The sequence below is a fragment of the Musca domestica genome, unplaced genomic scaffold (assembly GCF_030504385.1).
Source record: "Musca domestica strain aabys unplaced genomic scaffold, Musca_domestica.polishedcontigs.V.1.1 25, whole genome shotgun sequence".
NCBI classification, from domain to species: domain Eukaryota; kingdom Metazoa; phylum Arthropoda; class Insecta; order Diptera; family Muscidae; genus Musca; species Musca domestica.
The window spans coordinates 1,778,366-1,796,147 of NW_026712277.1; the positions used below are offsets into that span (position 1 = coordinate 1,778,366).

At 37.4% G+C, this 17,782-nt stretch overlaps 1 long non-coding RNA gene across 1 annotated transcript; it reads right to left on the minus strand.

Annotated features, from left to right (window-relative positions):
- Nucleotides 1-11,975: 11,975 nt before the first annotated feature.
- LOC131802933 (uncharacterized) lies at nucleotides 11,976-12,605 on the minus strand. The gene is made up of 2 exons (XR_009342422.1): nucleotides 12,476-12,605; nucleotides 11,976-12,199 (listed from the first exon to the last, which is right to left on the minus strand). It is a non-coding gene; the product is annotated as an uncharacterized LOC131802933 (long non-coding RNA).
- Between the last annotated feature and the right edge of the window lie 5,177 nt (nucleotides 12,606-17,782).

Sequence of the window (17,782 nt, forward strand, 5' to 3'; positions counted from 1 at the left end):
CTTGGTGACGTGCTAAGCTCGGCCTGGTACCCATTGTCCGTACCTTCCCTGACCTCGAGGTCGGAAACTATTTCGTTTCCCTGGGAATTATCCTCTGCGGACGAAGCTTCAGATTGTGAAACGATGCTGGTCGGTATCATTTCTGGGAGGGATTCTTCCTCAAGGGTGATTATTGAAGATCCCGGGGACATTATAGGTGCTGGCAAGGATTCATGCGACGTTCCACTTGACAGGGAGTCCTCGTCGAGGATGATAATCGACGATCCCGGCGACATAATCTGCGGTGGCGTAGGGGAATTTGCGGACCCATGTCTCGGCCTGGGGGGTGTGGGCTGGTCATCGGTATTTGGGGCGAATGACCCGTTGACTGGAGGCCACATAAAACCTGGGTTTGCCGCGTTCTCTTCATCCGAAATCTCGATTATATCGAGCGAACTTGGCCGCTGCTGCACTCTAAAGGGACGAACAATAGCCACTGGTCGTGGTACGTCCCCTATGGTCGTTCTTCCCAGCCGGACTGGGTTGGGCTGCGTAACTCCTGGTACGCCCTGGCAAATACGTTTGCTGGACGTTGGTGTAACCTCATCTTCCTGGTTCTGCCACTGTTGTTTGTAATAGGCTTTGGTCTTTAGTACAGGCGATCGGTTTTCCATGTTGCCGTCGAGACTCTTTTTTACACCTGAAGAAGAAACAACAGAAAATGTATTAGTGGCCGCCTCCAATACTGGTGCGTTAACGCGTCCAGAAGAGGAAGTCTCTGCCGAAGCGAAAGGTTTCAGTTCACTTAGGTGTGCCCTGCGCACATCGTTTCGTTGTTGACCGCGAACGTTTACAATCACGGGGGAAGTGTAGCCCATCACTTCATAGGGTCCATCATATTTTGGGGCCAACTTTGCTGCAAAGCTTTCAATCGCCTTTGACAAGGGGTGTTGTCGTACCCATACCCAGTCGCCCACAGCGGGCTTCCATTGCCGCCGTCTCAGATGGTAATATCTCCTCTGCTGTTCTCCGGCTTGACCTATTCGTTGACGAACCATTTTAAAAACGTCGCGGAGTTCTTCCGCTCTTTCCTCAGAGCTTTTCCCAGTTGTACCAGTCCCATTCGTTACTTCATCGTAGAGAGTGTTTGGCAACCGCGGTTCCCGACATTGTATTATATAGGCAGGACTATGCCCCGTGGTTTCGGATATACACGAATTCATGGCCAAGTTTATCTCTGGAAGAAATTCATCCCATTTATTATGCTGATTCTGACAGACCTGTGCCAGCATCGTCTTAAGAGTCCGGTTCGCCCTCTCCGTTGGGTTCTCCTGGGGACAGTAAGGTGCGGTGAACTGCTGTCGAACTCCAATTTCTCTAAGGTATCTTCCTAATTCGCGACCCGTAAATTGACTACCATTATCCGAGAGAAACACTTTGGGAGTACCGAACCTAGACAAAATCCGCTCTCTAAATGCCTTGATCACGGCACCCGTGGTGGCTTTACGCAACGCCACCAGTTCCACCCATTTTGAAAAACGATCAATAAATACGAGAAGCATCGTGTTGCCATGTTTTGTCCTGGGTAGAGGTCCGACGAAGTCTGCACAAACCATGGACCACGGTTCCTCGGGGATTGTTAGTAACATCTCTCCAGCTGGTGCCAACTGACTAGGCTTGTACTGTTGACAAGAAATGCAACTTCTCACATACCTAGCAACATCCCTCATCATTCCGGGCCAATAGTATCGCTCAGAAACTCGTCTCGCCGTCTTTCTTATCCCAAGGTGGCCTGCGGCTGGCTGGTCATGGTTTTCGTTAAGTACGCGGTTCCGAAGATTGGTGGGTACACACAGCTTCCAAGTATAATTTTCTCCATCACTCGAGTGTCTTGGTATATGGCGGTAGAGCTGGTCCCCAACGACAGCATAATCGGGGAATTTCTTGGGATCCTTGTTGATCTCCTCCAGTTTTAAGCGAATCCAGGGACACACATCCCATGTTTCAGCAACCGCCCTTTGCAACGATTCTACTGGCTGCCTAGACAGAGCGTCGGCGACTACATTTAGACCTCCTTTCCTGTATCGTATAGTGTAGCGATACTGCTGGAGCTCTAGTGCCCATCTCGCCAATCGGCCGGTAGGGTTTTCGATCGAATTCAGCCACTTCAGCGCCAAGTGGTCCGTTAAAACTTGGAACTCGTATCCTTCCAAGTATGGCCGCATCTTTCTGATGCCCCACACAATTGCCAGACACTCCTTTTCAGTTGCGGAATAATTCCTCTCCGCTCCATTCAGAGATCGGCTCGCGTACGCAATGACCCGTTCACCGTCAACAAATTCTTGGGTCAACACTGCCCCAAGACCAACATCACTGGCGTCGGTCTGCAACAGGAACGTTCGACCGAAATCTGGGCATGCCAATACTGGAGCTTGAGTCAACCTAGCTTTGAGTAGTTCGAACACAGTATGCTGTTCTTCCGTCCATCGCCAGTGTTTACCCTTTTTTAAGAGGGATGTCAATGGTTGAGTAAGTGTCGCGAACTCGGGCACAAAACGGCGGTACCAGGACGCCACGCCTATAAATCGTCTCAGCTCTTTGGGGTTCTGCGGCTGTTTCATTTCCATGATCGCGGCAACCTTGTCTGGATCAGTTCGGATGCCGTGCTCGGAGACAATGTGACCCAAGTATCTCGTCTCTTTCTGGAAAAACTGGCACTTGTCAGGGTTAATGCGAAGGTTGGCGGCTCGTAGTCTTCGGAACACCTCCAACAGATTGGCCAAGTGCTCGTCTAGATTTCTTCCGATCACAATTATGTCATCCAGGTATGCAAACGCAAAAGGCTCCAAGTCTGGTCCTATTACGCGATCTAAAGCCCGCTGGAAGGTCGCAGGAGCTGAATGCAGACCAAACGGCATTACCCGCCATTGAAATAATCCTCTTCCTGCAACCGTAAATGCCGTGTACTTCTTGCTGTCCTCCTCCAAAGGAATCTGCCAGTATCCATCCTTAAGGTCAATACTACTGGTGTAGTTTGCCTCTCGAAGTCGGTCCAAAATCGACTGGATTCGAGGTAGGGGATAGGCGTCGGGGTCGGATTTGGCATTAAGGTGACGAAAATCCATACAGAGTCTCCAAGCTCCGTTTTTCTTTCGCGCAAGAGTAATTGGAGAACTGTAAGGACTATGTGATGGTTCAATAAATCCGTTCGCCAATAACTCACTGATTTTGGCATCGATCACTTCTTGCATAGCCGGGTTACGGGCCGCATAACGTAATTTAAATGGACGATCGTCTGTCATGACTATACGGTGCGTTGCGGCCGTAGACGGTCCATGAATATCTCTGAATTTCTGTAGTTCCTGGTCTAGGAAGCTCTGGATCCGTTTTTGCTCCTCTATGGTCGGGGGCTTTGCCGGCACAGAAGCCTCTGGGACGTTCTGGCCGTCCAACGTCCTCTGACACCGTTGATCGGGTATTCCGCAATTACACGAAATGCTGGTGTTCAAATGCTGCTTTGACTCTGATGCTTCTCTAGTTGCTGTAAAAACGCAGGATAGCCCAGCTATCGTCAGGCGAGCCCCGATCTTTGCCAGAAGATCAAGCCCGATGATTAGGTCTTCCGTGGCATCTGGCATGATCAAGAGACGAGCGGGCACAAGTTGACAGCCTAATTCAATAGTTGTTTCGACAGCATGTTCCACATTTCGTTGGGATCCATCTGCCAAAGTCACCAGAGAAGAGCAAGGTATACGTTCGACTCTAAGTACCGCTGCAAGATATTCCTTAATGAACGACGTGGTGGCTCCTGTATCTACCGTGGCAGCGATTTTTCGTCCAGCGATCCCAACGGTGGCCACCAACCTGTTGGGTTCCATGTGGAGTGTCGTGTCTAATTGAGGGGCTCCTTTTCGAACTGCGGACCCGTCTCCCCTCTTTCCTGGCGAGTCCGGTGCCCATTTCCCGCTGCTCGTTTCCGACAGCACTCTATGGAACGGATACCTCTTCGTCCGCACTCCCAGCAGAATAAAATTCCCTCATTTCGACAGCCTGCGGCGAAATGACCGTCTTGTCCGCATCTCCGACACGCCGTTCGTGGATTGATCGGGGACTGGCGGGGTATGTTTGGTGGGCTGTCAGCGGGATCTAAACGCCGGTGTTGTTCCTTGGATGGTGTCATTAACGGTGGTAGACTCTCCAAGTCTTCGGCCATCGATATCAGTTCGTGCAGGCTCTGGAAGTCACGCCGCCGGATGTACCACAGGTATTCTGGCAGCGCGTTCTTGAAAATCCGCTCCAACTTTTGCTCCTCGGAGTAGTTGCTGTGTCTCATCATGTTCTGCATTCCGAGCGAGTAATCGCGAAATTTCTCCCTTGGACGCTGGCGCCGTTTCCGAATGTCGTCTTCCAAGCGCTCGAAATAGCGAGTTGGCAGGAAGAACCTCTGGAAATCCTCTCGAAAGTCTGCCCATGTCTGCCATTGACGGTTATTGTTTCTGAACCATACCAGTGCCTTACCCTTCACTATTTCTGGCATCATCTTGGGTAGAATATCAATATGTAGCGCGTACATTCCAGCTAACTCCTCAGCTCTTTCGAGAAATTCTAATGGGTCCTGCTCACCATCAAATCCCAAGTTCCACTTTCGCACTTGATCCGCCACCGCCCGGAAATCGATGTTGGTAGGAGCTCTGATTCGGCCAATCGGGGACGTTGGTCGTGTTGGGCTGTTACCCGGAACCGGAACTGTAACTCCACTGGGGCTCGTAATAGCCAAGCTTGGAGTTCTTTTCGGGGAAAGGCTGGCCTTGCTGTCTTTACTGGACGTATGTTGATCATAGTAGTCCTGGTACCGAAGTAACTTTTCCAACTCCTCTGGTTCATGTTCCTCCCCCAAGAATTTGCCGAATCTCCTTCGAAGCTCGTCTACCGTTCCATTTACGTCGAGCCCAAATTCGGTGAGGTAGTTCCCCAGCTCTTCTTTACGTAGGCTGTACGCCCAGGTGGTCCGCAGCGTTGTTGACATACCTGTATGCCGATGGTGACCCCCTTTCTTGTTGGTACTGATTTTTTTTCCTTACTCAGGTCCCTGCTCGGGCGCCACTGTAACGACTCAGATTCCTCCGTTTGCTGAGGTTAGCTCACGGTGGCCAGAGTTCGTCACAGAAATTTATTTCTGTCAGCGACGGGAGTAAGGAAAATACGACTCTTTATTAATATGGGATCACCCCGGTTTATTGTTCTTCAGTTCAATGTATTTACAACCGGGATATTACACAGAGTCCTTGGAGTGATCTCGAATATTCGTCCGGCTCCGAGATAAGAGGACTCCTAGCAGCTTCCCCGGTTTCTTATCCCAGTGGCTTCGGCAACTCACTGGACTTGACCCAGGTGTTCTTGAGCGGCTTTGACAACTCGCTCTTCCCTTTTCCTGGTGGCTTTAATAACTCACTCAGGTATATCTTTGTCCTGGGCTTCTTTCGCTTCGGCGGTCGCGTTTCCAAGATCTTTGGTTTCACTTTACTCACCTGAAGTTGCAAAAATAGGCTGCTTCGTTGATCTAGACTCCTGTTGGCCTAGTGACTCTCAATCGACTGTCCCCCCTGCAACTTTCTAGTTTCCTTTTATAATCCCGTGTCAACAACTTACCGAAGTCCTTTAACTGCATACGCAGGCGCATTGTTGCTAGTTGTTTACAAGTTAGCCGCGCAATGCAGTCCCTACGACGTGCATTTTGTTGCTAGTTGTTTACATGTTAGCAACGCATTGCAGTCCCTGCAACGTGCGTTTTGTTGCTAGATGTTTACGCATCACAGTTCCAGAGACTTGCGTATTGTTGCTGGTTGTTTTCGAGCCAGTAACGCATTACCGATCCAAAGACGTGCGTTTTGTTGGTAATTGTTACAAACAAGCAGCGCATTGCAGTCCCTGTAACGTGCGTTTTGTTGCTACTTGTTTACGATTTAGCCACGACGTACGTTTTGTTGCTACTTGTTTTGAAGTTAGTATCGACGTGCGTTTTGTTGCTACTTGTTTTTCCCCCGATAAGCGGTCAGTGGCAACAATCGAAAATAAAGGGAAATATAAGTTTTCTTCCAATTAATCCAGAATTGCCATATATTTACTAAAAAAGGATTCATAACATATAAATAATTTCCGCTAATTACCGGAACTAGACACGTTTGTGTGACCGGAAACGAGCCTGCGACTTCCGCCATCACAACAATAAACGAGGATATTTAAAATTTTTTTTCAAGGTCCTAAAAGGATTTCATTTTATGAAAAATAATTTTCTCGAGGCCTAAAGGCTAATAAACGTGGAGTTTAAAACATTTTATTCAAGGCCTTTTATTTTAAAAATAATTTTAGGACCTTGAAAAAATTATTTTTTACAATTCCGCGTTTATTGGCCTTTAGGGACTTATTTTTCTGAAAGCCCTAAAGACAATTAAACGTAGATTTTTAAAAATATTTTTTAAGGTCCTCATAGACAATGAACGTGGATTTTTAAATACATATTTTCAATCTCCTCAAACCCAATAAACAAGGATTTTTCCAAGATGCGAAAAAGTGGATTTTTTAAAAATATTTTTTTAAAGTCGTAAAAAGAATTTTTAAAAATAAATTATTAAAGGGGCTAAAGGCCAATAAACGTGGATTTAAAAAAAAATGATTTTTTTAACGTCCTAGAAATATTTTTCTCAAGGCCCGGCCAATAAAGGTGGATTTAAAAGGATATTTTTTTAGGTCCTAAAAGTATTTTTAAAAAGTATTTTTCTCAAGTCAATAAACGTGGGTTGTAAAACACAATTTTTTCAAGGTCTTAAAATTATTTTTAAAATAAATTTTTCTAAGTCCCTGAAGGCCAATAAACGTGGATTTTAAACAACAATTTTTTCAAATAAATTTTCTTAAGTCTATTATGGATTTGCAAAAAATATTTTTTTCAAGGTCCTAAAATTATTTTTAAAATGAATTTTCCTAAGTCCCTGAAGGCCAATAAACGTGGATTTTTAAAAAATAATTTTTTCAAGGTCTTAAATTTTTTTTAAAAGTCATTTTTCTCATAGCCCGGCCAATAAACGTGGATTTGTAAAAAATATTTTTTTCAAGGTCCTAAAATTATTTTTAAAATAAAATTTCCTAAATCCCTGAAGGCCAATAAACGTGGATTTGTAAAAAAATAATTTTTTCCAGGTCCTCAAAGCCTATAAACGCGGATTTGTAAAAAATAGTTTTTCAAGGTCCTAAAAGCCAATTAACGTGGATTTTTAAAAAATATTTGTTTAAGGACCTTACGGCCAATAAACCTCAATTTTTAAAAATATTTTTTTTAACGCCCAAAAGCCAACAAACATCAATTTTTAAAAATATTTTTTTCAAGGACCTAAAAGCCAATAAACGTCATTTTTAAAAATATTCTTCAAGGTCTTGAAAAGCAAAAAACCTGGATTTCTAAAAATATTCGTTTAAGGTTCTCAGAGCCAATAAACTGGCATTTTTTCAAGGTCCTTTAACAATATATTTTAGGATCCTAAAGAGCAATAAATGTGGATTTTAAAAGAATATTTTTTAAGGTCCTGACGATTAATAAACTTTTATTTTTTTACATATTTTTCCAAGAAACCATAATCCGTAGGTTTCAAAAAATGTGGAAGAGGGGGGAACTTATCCGCTCTATTTAGGGGATAAACTTTCAAAACTCTCCTTTACATGTCTTCCATTTTTAGCTTCTATCTGATCTGCTGATTTATTTTTTATGTTGCACGGTGTAGTAGAGTATTTTTAAACGAATTTTTTTAAGGATCCTGAGACAACAAAACATGGATTTGTTAGGATAAATTTTCCAAAAACCCATATACCAATTAACGTAAATTTTTTGAGGAAATTTTTTATGGATCTGCAGGTTAACACAATGCAACATTTTTTAAGATTATATTTTGAGGACCAATAGACCAATTATCCTGGATTTTTAAGGATATTTTCCATGAATCAGCAGACCCAAAAAATTTGGATTTGATATATTTTCTAAAGTCCAGTAGACAAAAGGACGTGGATTTTTAAGAATATTCAAAGGAACGGCAGACCAATAAGAATAATTTTCAAAGACCTATATATATATATATATATATATATATATATATATATATATATATTGTTTTTTTTTTTTTTCAAGGATATTTTTGGAGAGGCTGAAGAAGTCTAAAGTTAGATTTTTAAAGATTTCTCAGGGACTAGAAGAGGACCGCAGGACCAATTAACTTGTCTTGAGAAGAAATATCTTTTCAAGGACCTGTTTGTTATCCGAGAATATTTTTTCAAGATCCTGGGAATTATAAAAATATTTTTCGGCGCAATGCCAGCCAATAAAGGTGGCAGAAGATCTCAAAAAGGTGGATTTTTAATGGATTTTTTTCAAGGACTGGAATAGGAACCCTAAGTATATTTTGTAATAATATTTCCAAGGACCTCCAGGTTATTAAAAAAAAATATTTTTTCAAGGACCTGCCAGCCAATAAAAGTTAATTTTTCACGAATGTTTTCTCGAAGGGCAAAAGACATTAATAAAAAATATACTTTTTCAAGGACCTGCCAGCCAATAAACTTAATTTTATAAAGGATAATTTTATTAGAGGCTCGGAAGTCCTCAAAGAGTCATATTTTTTAAAGGATTCTTTTTTTTTGGAATTATAAATGGACAGACAGACCAATAAAACAGTATTTTGGAGCAATGTTTTCCAAAGACCTGTGGACTATTAAAGGAAGCCAATTAACTTGAACTTTTAAAGGATGATTTTTTTTCGAGGGCCAGAATTCCTCTAAAATTTAAATTCTTAAAGGATTTTTTTCAAAGACTAGAAGAGGACCCTCGTACCAATAAAGTTCCTTTTTTGAGAAATATTTTTTCAAGGATCAGCCAATAAATAAACTCGAATTTTTAAAGAATATTTTTTCGAGGATCAGAATTTCTCAAAAACTCAGATTTTTTAAATAATTTTTTCAAGGACTTGAAGTGAATATTTTTTTCAAGGATCAGCCAATAAATAAACTTGAATTTTTAAAAGTTATTTTTCCGATGATCAGAAGACCTCAAAAAGGCAGATTTTTTAAATAATTTTTTTCACGGACATTTTTTCTAGAAGAAAAGGACCTTGAAAAGATGAATTTTTAAAGGAATTTTTTCTGGGATAAGAAGAGGACACTTAGACCAATAAATCAGTATTTTGATGCAATGTTTTCAAAACACCTGTGGTTTATATTTTATAATATTTTTAATATTTATCGAGGACCTATCAGCCAATTAACTTAAACCTCAAAAAGGCATATTTTTTAAATAATTTTTTTCAAGGACTTGAAGTGAATATTTTTCCAGGAAAAACTAATAAATAAACTTGAATTTTTAAAGGATATTTTTTTCGAGGATCAGAAGACCTCAAAAAGGCAGATTTTTTAAATAATTTTTTTCAAGGACTTGAAGTGAATATTTTTTCCAGGAAAAACTAATAAATTAACTTGAATTTTTAAAGGATATTTTTTTCCGAGGATCAGAATCCCTCAAAAAGGCAGATTTTTTAAATATTTTTTTTTCAAGGACTTGAAAGGGACCTCAAGCCAATATGATTGAATATTTTTCAAGGACCTACGTATATTTAAAAAAATATTTTTTGAAGGACCTGTCAGCCAATTAACTTGATTTTTTAAAGGATAATTTTTTCGAGAGCCAGAATTCCTCAAAATGTTAGATTCTTCAACGATATTTTTCAAAGACTAGAAGAGAACTCCTCATACCAATAAAGTTCCATTTTTGAGGAATATTTTTTCAATGTCTTGTCTATTATTAAAAAAATATTTAAAGCATATTTTTTCAAGGATAAGATAAACTATAATTTTTAAAGAATTTTCAGAAAGGCACATTTTTTAAATAATTTTTTTTCAAGGACTTGAAGTGAATATTTTTTCAAGGATCAGTCAATAAATAAAATTGAATTTTTAAAGGATATTTTTTTCGAGGATCAGAAGACCTCAAAAAGGCAGATTTTTAAAATAATTTTTTTCAAGAATGAAGAGGACATCGCGCCAATAAACCTGTGTTTTGGATGAATATTTTTCAAGAACCTACGTATATTTAAAGGATATTTTTGAAAGGACCTGCTAGTCAAAAAAAATTAATTTATGAAGGATATTTTTTTACAACACCTCCTAAAAAGGCACGTTTTTATAGGTTTTTTCTTTCAAGGAATTGAAGAGGACTATCTCGAAAAGCTGTATTTTGGAGGAATATTTTGAAAGACTTGTGCATTACTAAAGAATATTTTCAAGGACTAATAAACTTAAATTTTTCAAGGATATTTTTTTGAGGAGCAGAGGAAGACCAAGGAAGTTGGATATAAAAAAAAAAATTCAAGGACTTGAAGAGGCTCCCAGAACAATAACTTTTATTCCAGAGGAGTATTTTTCAAGGACCGGCGGGCTATTGAAGAATATGTTTTCAAAGATCAGCCAGAAAATAAAGTCGGATTTTTAAAAGCCAATTGACTTATATTTTTAAAGGATAATTTTTTCGAGGGCCAAGAGTATTTAAGGACTCTGTAGACTTTTAAAGGACTAAAAGATGATCCCCAGATCAATGAAGCTGCATTTTGGAGGACTAATGAACTTGAATTTTTAAAGAATATTTTTTGCGAGAGACAGAATCCTTAAAAAATTTAGATTTTTAGAATATTTTTTTTTCAAGGACTAAAAGGGGACTGTTTTTTTTTGGAAGAATATTTTTCACTGACACAAGTCATGAAATTTTAAGTATATTACTTCGAGGATCTGACTGACTTATATTTTTAAAGGACAATTTTTTGTGGGCCAGAAATCCTCAAATATGTAGACTTTTTAAGGACTACAAGAGGATCTACAAATCAATAAAGCTGTATTTAGGAGGAATATTTTTCAAGGATATATGGATTATGAGAGACTATTTTTTCAAGGACTAATAAATTTGAATTTTTAAAGAATATTTTTTTAAGGACTAAAAGAGGACTTTTTTTGGAAGTATATTTTTCAAGCACACAAGACATGAAATTTTAAGGATATTATTTCGAGGATCTGACTGACTTATATCTTTAAAGGACAATTTTTTGTGGGCCAGAAATTCTCAAATATGTAGACTTTTTAAGGACTAAATTAGGATCCCCAGTTCAATAAAGCTGCATTTTTGGGGGAATATTTTTCAAGGATATGTGGGTTAAGAGAGACTATTTTTTCAAGGACTAATAAACTTGAATTTTTAAAGAATATTTTTTTTAAGGACTAAAAGGGATTTTTTTTGGAAGAATATTTTTCACGCACACAAGAAATGAAATTTTAAGGATATTATTTCGAGGATCTGAAGACTACAAACATAAAGAACTGGCAGACCTCTAGAAAGGATATTTGAAGGACATATTTCCGATGACCAGCAGACCACAAAACATGGATACCAGCAGACCACTAAAAGGGATATTTGAAGGATTTTTTTTGAAGACCAGCAGACCCCAAAACGTATATTTTTAAGCAAACCACAAAAACCTGGATTCTAAAGTATATTTTTGAAGGACCAAGCTATTTTTTAAATAACACATTTTTAATGTTCTGAAGTTAGAAAAATGAATATTTGGCCTAGAAAGGATATTTGAAGGACATATTTCCGATGACTAGCAGACCACAAAACATGGATATCAGCAAACCATTAAAAGAGATATTTGAAGAATATTTTTTTCGAAAACCAGCAGACCAGACCTGAAGTTAGAAAAATTAATATTTGGCCTTGATTCTCCCATTATTATAAGGAAGTGATATTAGATTGGCAATAAAATTATTTATTTTTTCCACTTTTTTTCAGAAAATTTTCCTCCTCTCAATTTCAAGTGTTTTACAAGTTGTAATTGCTTGTATTTTGTTTTTCAGTTCAAGTGGCCACAATTTTATCAGCTTCTCATTTCATGATGGTGAAACAAACAACACAATTTTTTTTTATTTTCCGACAATATATTTACTTCCACTCTTATAAAATATTACTTATATTAAATATGAGAATATTCCAATAATTAAACTGTTATGCCCTCCAGAAACATGGGCAGTCGCTGTTTCTTCAGCACCCGCAGTTTTTGCGGTTGTTTGGGACAGCGACACTCTTGGGGCTTGCACTGACACTTTTTCTTCTTGGCAATTGTGTGCTGGAGAATTTGTTCTGAAAATTATTAAATTTAAATTAATAATTAATTATTTCTTTTATGTGGGAATATTAAAAAAAATAAATGAATAAAAAATAAATATAAATAAATAAAATAAAAAATAATAATAAAAAATAAAATAAAAATAATATAATAAAAATAATAAAATAAAAAATATATATAATAAATAAATAATAAATATAAAAATAAAAAAATATAATAAAATATATTAAATAATAAAATAATAAAAATAACAAAATAATAATAATAATAAACTAATATTTCAAACTCACTATTTTTCAACACTTGATTGGGGTTGGGCAGAGATTTTAGCACTTTTTTGAACATTTTTATGGCGAATTGAGAATTTTCGTTCTTAGTCGTATGGAGTTTGAAAATATTCTGTTCTGTGGGAACTGGGGTGGGCAGCTTGTTAACGAATTTGAAAATAATTCAAAAGTTTATTTTAGTTTTTTTTTCTGTTTTTTTTTTTTTTTTTTTGAAATATGAAGCAACATAAACCACATTTCAAATGATAGCCGGTGGTTTGGTTAAGAAATGGTTTCTAGCTCCAAAGGTTCTAGAAATATTCAAAAAACAAAAAAAAAAATTATATGAAAATTTGTTCGCCATAATCAGCTTGAGAACTTTTTGTTTTCAAAGACAAATTAAAGTTTTGAATACTTTCAAAAAAATCTACCTTTCAGATATATTTTCTTGGTAGGAAATATGTATTCTTTAGAAAAGAATAATAGGCAAATGTTTACCTTTTACACCAAAAAAAAATCTCCGAAATCTTTCATTTTGAAGTTTACCGAGGAGGATATAAGTAAAGCCATTGGAAAATGGACCCACATCCAATTTTTCTATCCGAAACTAGGCTAAACGGCTTCATATGAAAACCATAGAAGCCAAGAGTGACCTAAAAATCGGCCGAAAATGTTTACCTTCGATTGGCCACCAGAACTCAAGCGCTGGCCATGGTGATGGTGTGCGCCGCCATAACAGCTGATGGTTGCTCTCCGTTCGTATTAATCGACTGTGGGATCTGAATAAATGCCGATCGCGAAAATAGCGAAAATATCCTGGAGGATGTATAAAAGCCTTGGGCACGCAAACATTTTGGAAACAGGACTCAGTACCAAAATGAGGTTCCTCGCTTCATTTCCAACGCACAATGGCCAACAAAATCTCCGGATACCAATCCGTTGGACTATTGAGTCTGGAGTATTTTTGGAAAGCAAGGTTGGCACTAAAAAATACCAAAGTGTCGATCAGCTCAAGCAAGCGCTTCGCCGGGAATGTGCCAAAATACCGCAGAGCAACATTCGGGCAGCGTGTGACGGTGACGATTTCATTGGCCGTTTGAAGGCCATAATTTGTGCCAAAGGTGATCAATTCGAACAAATCTAAAGTTATTCTAAAATTTGATGCTATTTCCGAATTTTTTCTGCTGTCATTTAATTAAATTAATTAATTTTAATTTTTTTATCTCACCCTGTATATGAGGTATTTCCAAAAAAATCATCCATATCTCAATTTCAACTATCAACAGAGACCTAAATATAAAATGTGAGAATTCCCGGCCAATACCTTCACCTGATACCAAAATTTCGTACCATTTAGTACTTTTCGTATAATTTTAGTACTCATTTGCAAAATTCCTCCATATCTCACTTCTAGTTATCAATGGAGACCTCATATTTTAAATCCAGATGTCGACAGAGGCCTAAATGTCAAATTTCTGGATTCCAGCTCCATCCCATCACCCAATAACCGATTTAGTACCAATAAGTACTTTTCGTACAAATATAGGACGCATTTGTAAAAAAAAACTTCAATTCTTAACCGCAGACACCAACAGTGACATCTGTATCAATTTTCAGGATTTAAGCTCTAATACTTCACCAAATATCAAATTTAGTACCATTTAGTAATTTTTGTATAATTTTAGTACTCATTTGCAAAACCCCTCCATATCTCAATTCCAGTTATCAATAGAGACTTCAATATCAAATTTCAGGATTCCAGCTCTATCCATTCACCAAACACCAAATTTAGTACTATTTAGTGCTTTTTGTACAAATATAGTACGGATTTGCAAATTCACCCTTATATTTCAATTCCAGATGTAGACAGAGGCCTAAATATCAAAATACAGGATTTTAGCCCTTTTCCTTCACCAAATACTAAATTTAGTACCATTTGGTACTTTTCGGTCAAATATAGGACGTATTTCCAACCCAATTCCATATCTCATTCCCAGAGACCTCAAGATCAAATTTCGGGATTCCAGCTTTATCCCATCACCCAATACCCGATTTAGTACCATTAAGTACTTTTCGTACAAATATAGGACGAATTTCCAAAACCATCTCCATATCTTAACCACAGACACCAACAGTGACATCTATACCAAGTTCCAAGATTTCACCCTCTAAGCCTTCACCAAATACCAAATTTAGTACCATTTAGCACTTTTCGTATAATTATAGTACTCATTTGCAAAACATCTCCATATCTCAATTCCAGTTATAAACAGAGTCCTAAATACCAAATTTCAGGATTTTAGCCCTATCCCTTCACCAAATACTAAATTTAGTACTATTTAGTACTTTTTACACAAATATAGTACGGATTTGCAAAACCACGCTCATATTTAAATTCCAGATGTCGACAGAGGCCTAAATATCAAATTTCAGGATTTTAGCCCTATCCCTTCACCAAATACTAAATTTTGTACCATTTAGTACTTTTCGTACAAATATAGGACGCATTCCAAAACTGCCTCCAAATCTCATTTCGAAATATCAACAGAGACCTCGATATCAATTTTGAGGATCATAGCTCGCTATCCCTTCACTAAATACCCGATTTAGTACTATTTAGTACTTTTCGTATAATTTTAGTACTCATTTCCCAAACCCCTCTATATCTCAATTCCAGTTATAAACAGAGACCTCAATATCAAACTTGAGGATTCCAGCCATATCCTTTCACCCGATACCAAAATTTAGTACCATTTAGTACTTTTCGTACAATTTTAGTACTCATTTCCAAAAACACCTCCAAATCTCAATCTCAGACACCAACAGAGACCTAAATACCAAATTGCGGGATTCAAGCTCTATCTCTTCATCCAATACCCAATTTAGTACCTTTTTGTACTTTTCGAACAATTATAGTATATATTTCAAAACCACCGCAAAATATCAACACCAGATACCAATAAAGACTTCAATAACAAATTTGAAGATTCCCGCTCTGTCTCTTAACCAAATACCAAAATCTAGTACCATTTAGTACATTTCGTACAAATAAAGGACACATTTCCAAATCACCGTCAAATCTCACACACCGCTACCATCAGTAATCTCAATTATAAATTTCAGAATTTTATCTCTATTCCTTCATCGAATACCAAGTTTAGTACCATTCAGTACTTTTCGTACAATTGTAGTACACATTGTCGAAACCACCTCCATATGTTTAGACTGCACATAAATAACGACCCTAATATCAAAGTTCAGATTTCAAACACTATATTTTTGCCCAAAACCAAATTGTACCCTATAAAGTACTATTTAGTACTTTTTGTGCACTTCTAGTATACATATCAAAAATTACCTCATTATCACAAACCTACCCCCAACAGAGGCATAAATATCAAATTTGAAGAATCCAGCCCTATCCTTTCACCCCATACCGAAATTTAGTACTATAAAGTACTTTTCGTACTATTAAAGTACACATTTCCAAAATCACATCCATCTCAATACCAGATACCGACAGGGGCCTAAATATGAAATTTCGGGATTCCAGCTCTATCCCTCTTTCCAATACTCAATTTAGTACCATTTAGTACATTTCTTATAATTTTAGTACTTATTTGTAAAACCGTTCCATAACTCAATTTCAGATACCAACAGAGACCTCAATAACAAATTTGAGAATTCCAGTCCTCTCCCTTGACACAATACCAAATTTAGTACCATAAAGTACTTTTCGTACAAATGTAGTACACATTGCCGAAACCACCTTCATATGTCCAGGCTACACATGAGGAGCGACCCTTACCACCAAATTTCAGATTTCAAGCACCAGAAAGAGACCTTAATATCAAATTTGAAAATTCCAGACCTATCCCTTCATTCAATACCCAATTTAGTACTGTTTAGTACTGTTCGTACAAATAAAGAACACATTTCCAAACCAACGCCAAATTTCAAACACCGATACCATCAGTAATCTAAATATACATTTTCAGTATTTTATCTCTATCCTTGCTCTTATTACTAAATTTAGTACCATTCAGTACTTTTCGTACAATTGTAGTACACATTGTCGAAACCACCTCCATATGTTTAGGCTGGCTTAGGTTTACGCTCTAATATTAATGTTCAGATTTCGAACACTATCTTTTTGCCCAAAAGCATATTGTACCAAATATCGTACTATTTTGTACTATTCGTAAATTATAGTAAACCTTGCCGAAACCACCTCAAATATGTCCAGGCTACACATGAACACACCGACCCTAATAACAAATTTCAGATTTCAAGCACCAGAGAGAGAGAGAGAGAGAGACGTCAATATCAAATTTGAAGATTCCAGCCCTATCCCTTCACCCAATACCAAATTTAGTACCATTTAGTACTTTTTGCTTAATTTTGCATTAATTTTCAAATACAGATGCCACCAGTTATTTAAATATCAATTTTGGAATTTTTTTCTCTAACCCCTCACCCAATATCAAATTGTACCAAATATAGTACTATTTAGTACTTTTTGTACACTTTTTTTTAAACATTTCCAAAACCACCTCTTTATTACACACCTACCACCAACAGGGACCTAAAAATACAATTTTTTCCAAATTCCAATTTCCCCCGGTTGACCCTAAACCAATCTGATCCAAATTTAGTACCATTTAGTACAAGTTCGCACACTTAGTACACATATCCGAAACAATCTTCATAAATCAAACTTACTTTCCAGACTTGATTCTCAAAGCAAATTTCCAATTTTTAACTCTGTCCATTCACATGATATCAAATGGTACCCTTTTAAGAAATTTAGTACAATATTATTACTTTTCATAACCTTAAAGTACGAATTTCTAAAAAAAAAACATTTGGTATATCTTTTCTGCCCTCCATCCCCTCTCATTCCAAATTTCAAAATTCTAGCTCATTCCAACATAAAGTATTCAATTTTTAGTACATTTTGGTACTTTTCGTACCCTTTTAGTACGAATTCTTTAAAAACACAGCCTTATCACACGCCTACGCACCAACACTGGCCCTTTTGCAAAATTTCTCGATTTCTTTAAAATTCGATTAATTTTTTAATTTTTTTTTTTCTCAAAGAGTAATAATTTATTCGGCGCGTACTGTATTTGCCTCACAGTAATGGTGATTTTGACCTCCTCATTTAGAGCGATAACAATAAAAGCGAAAGTGCGAACAAAACAAAACAAAAATATGCAAATTATTGATTTTTCTTTTTGCGTTATCATCGAATAATCGAGAGCACAAGAGAGTGTGAGAGTGAGAGAGTGAGAGAGAGAGATACCGGTTGATCACCAAATCATTTTGCTG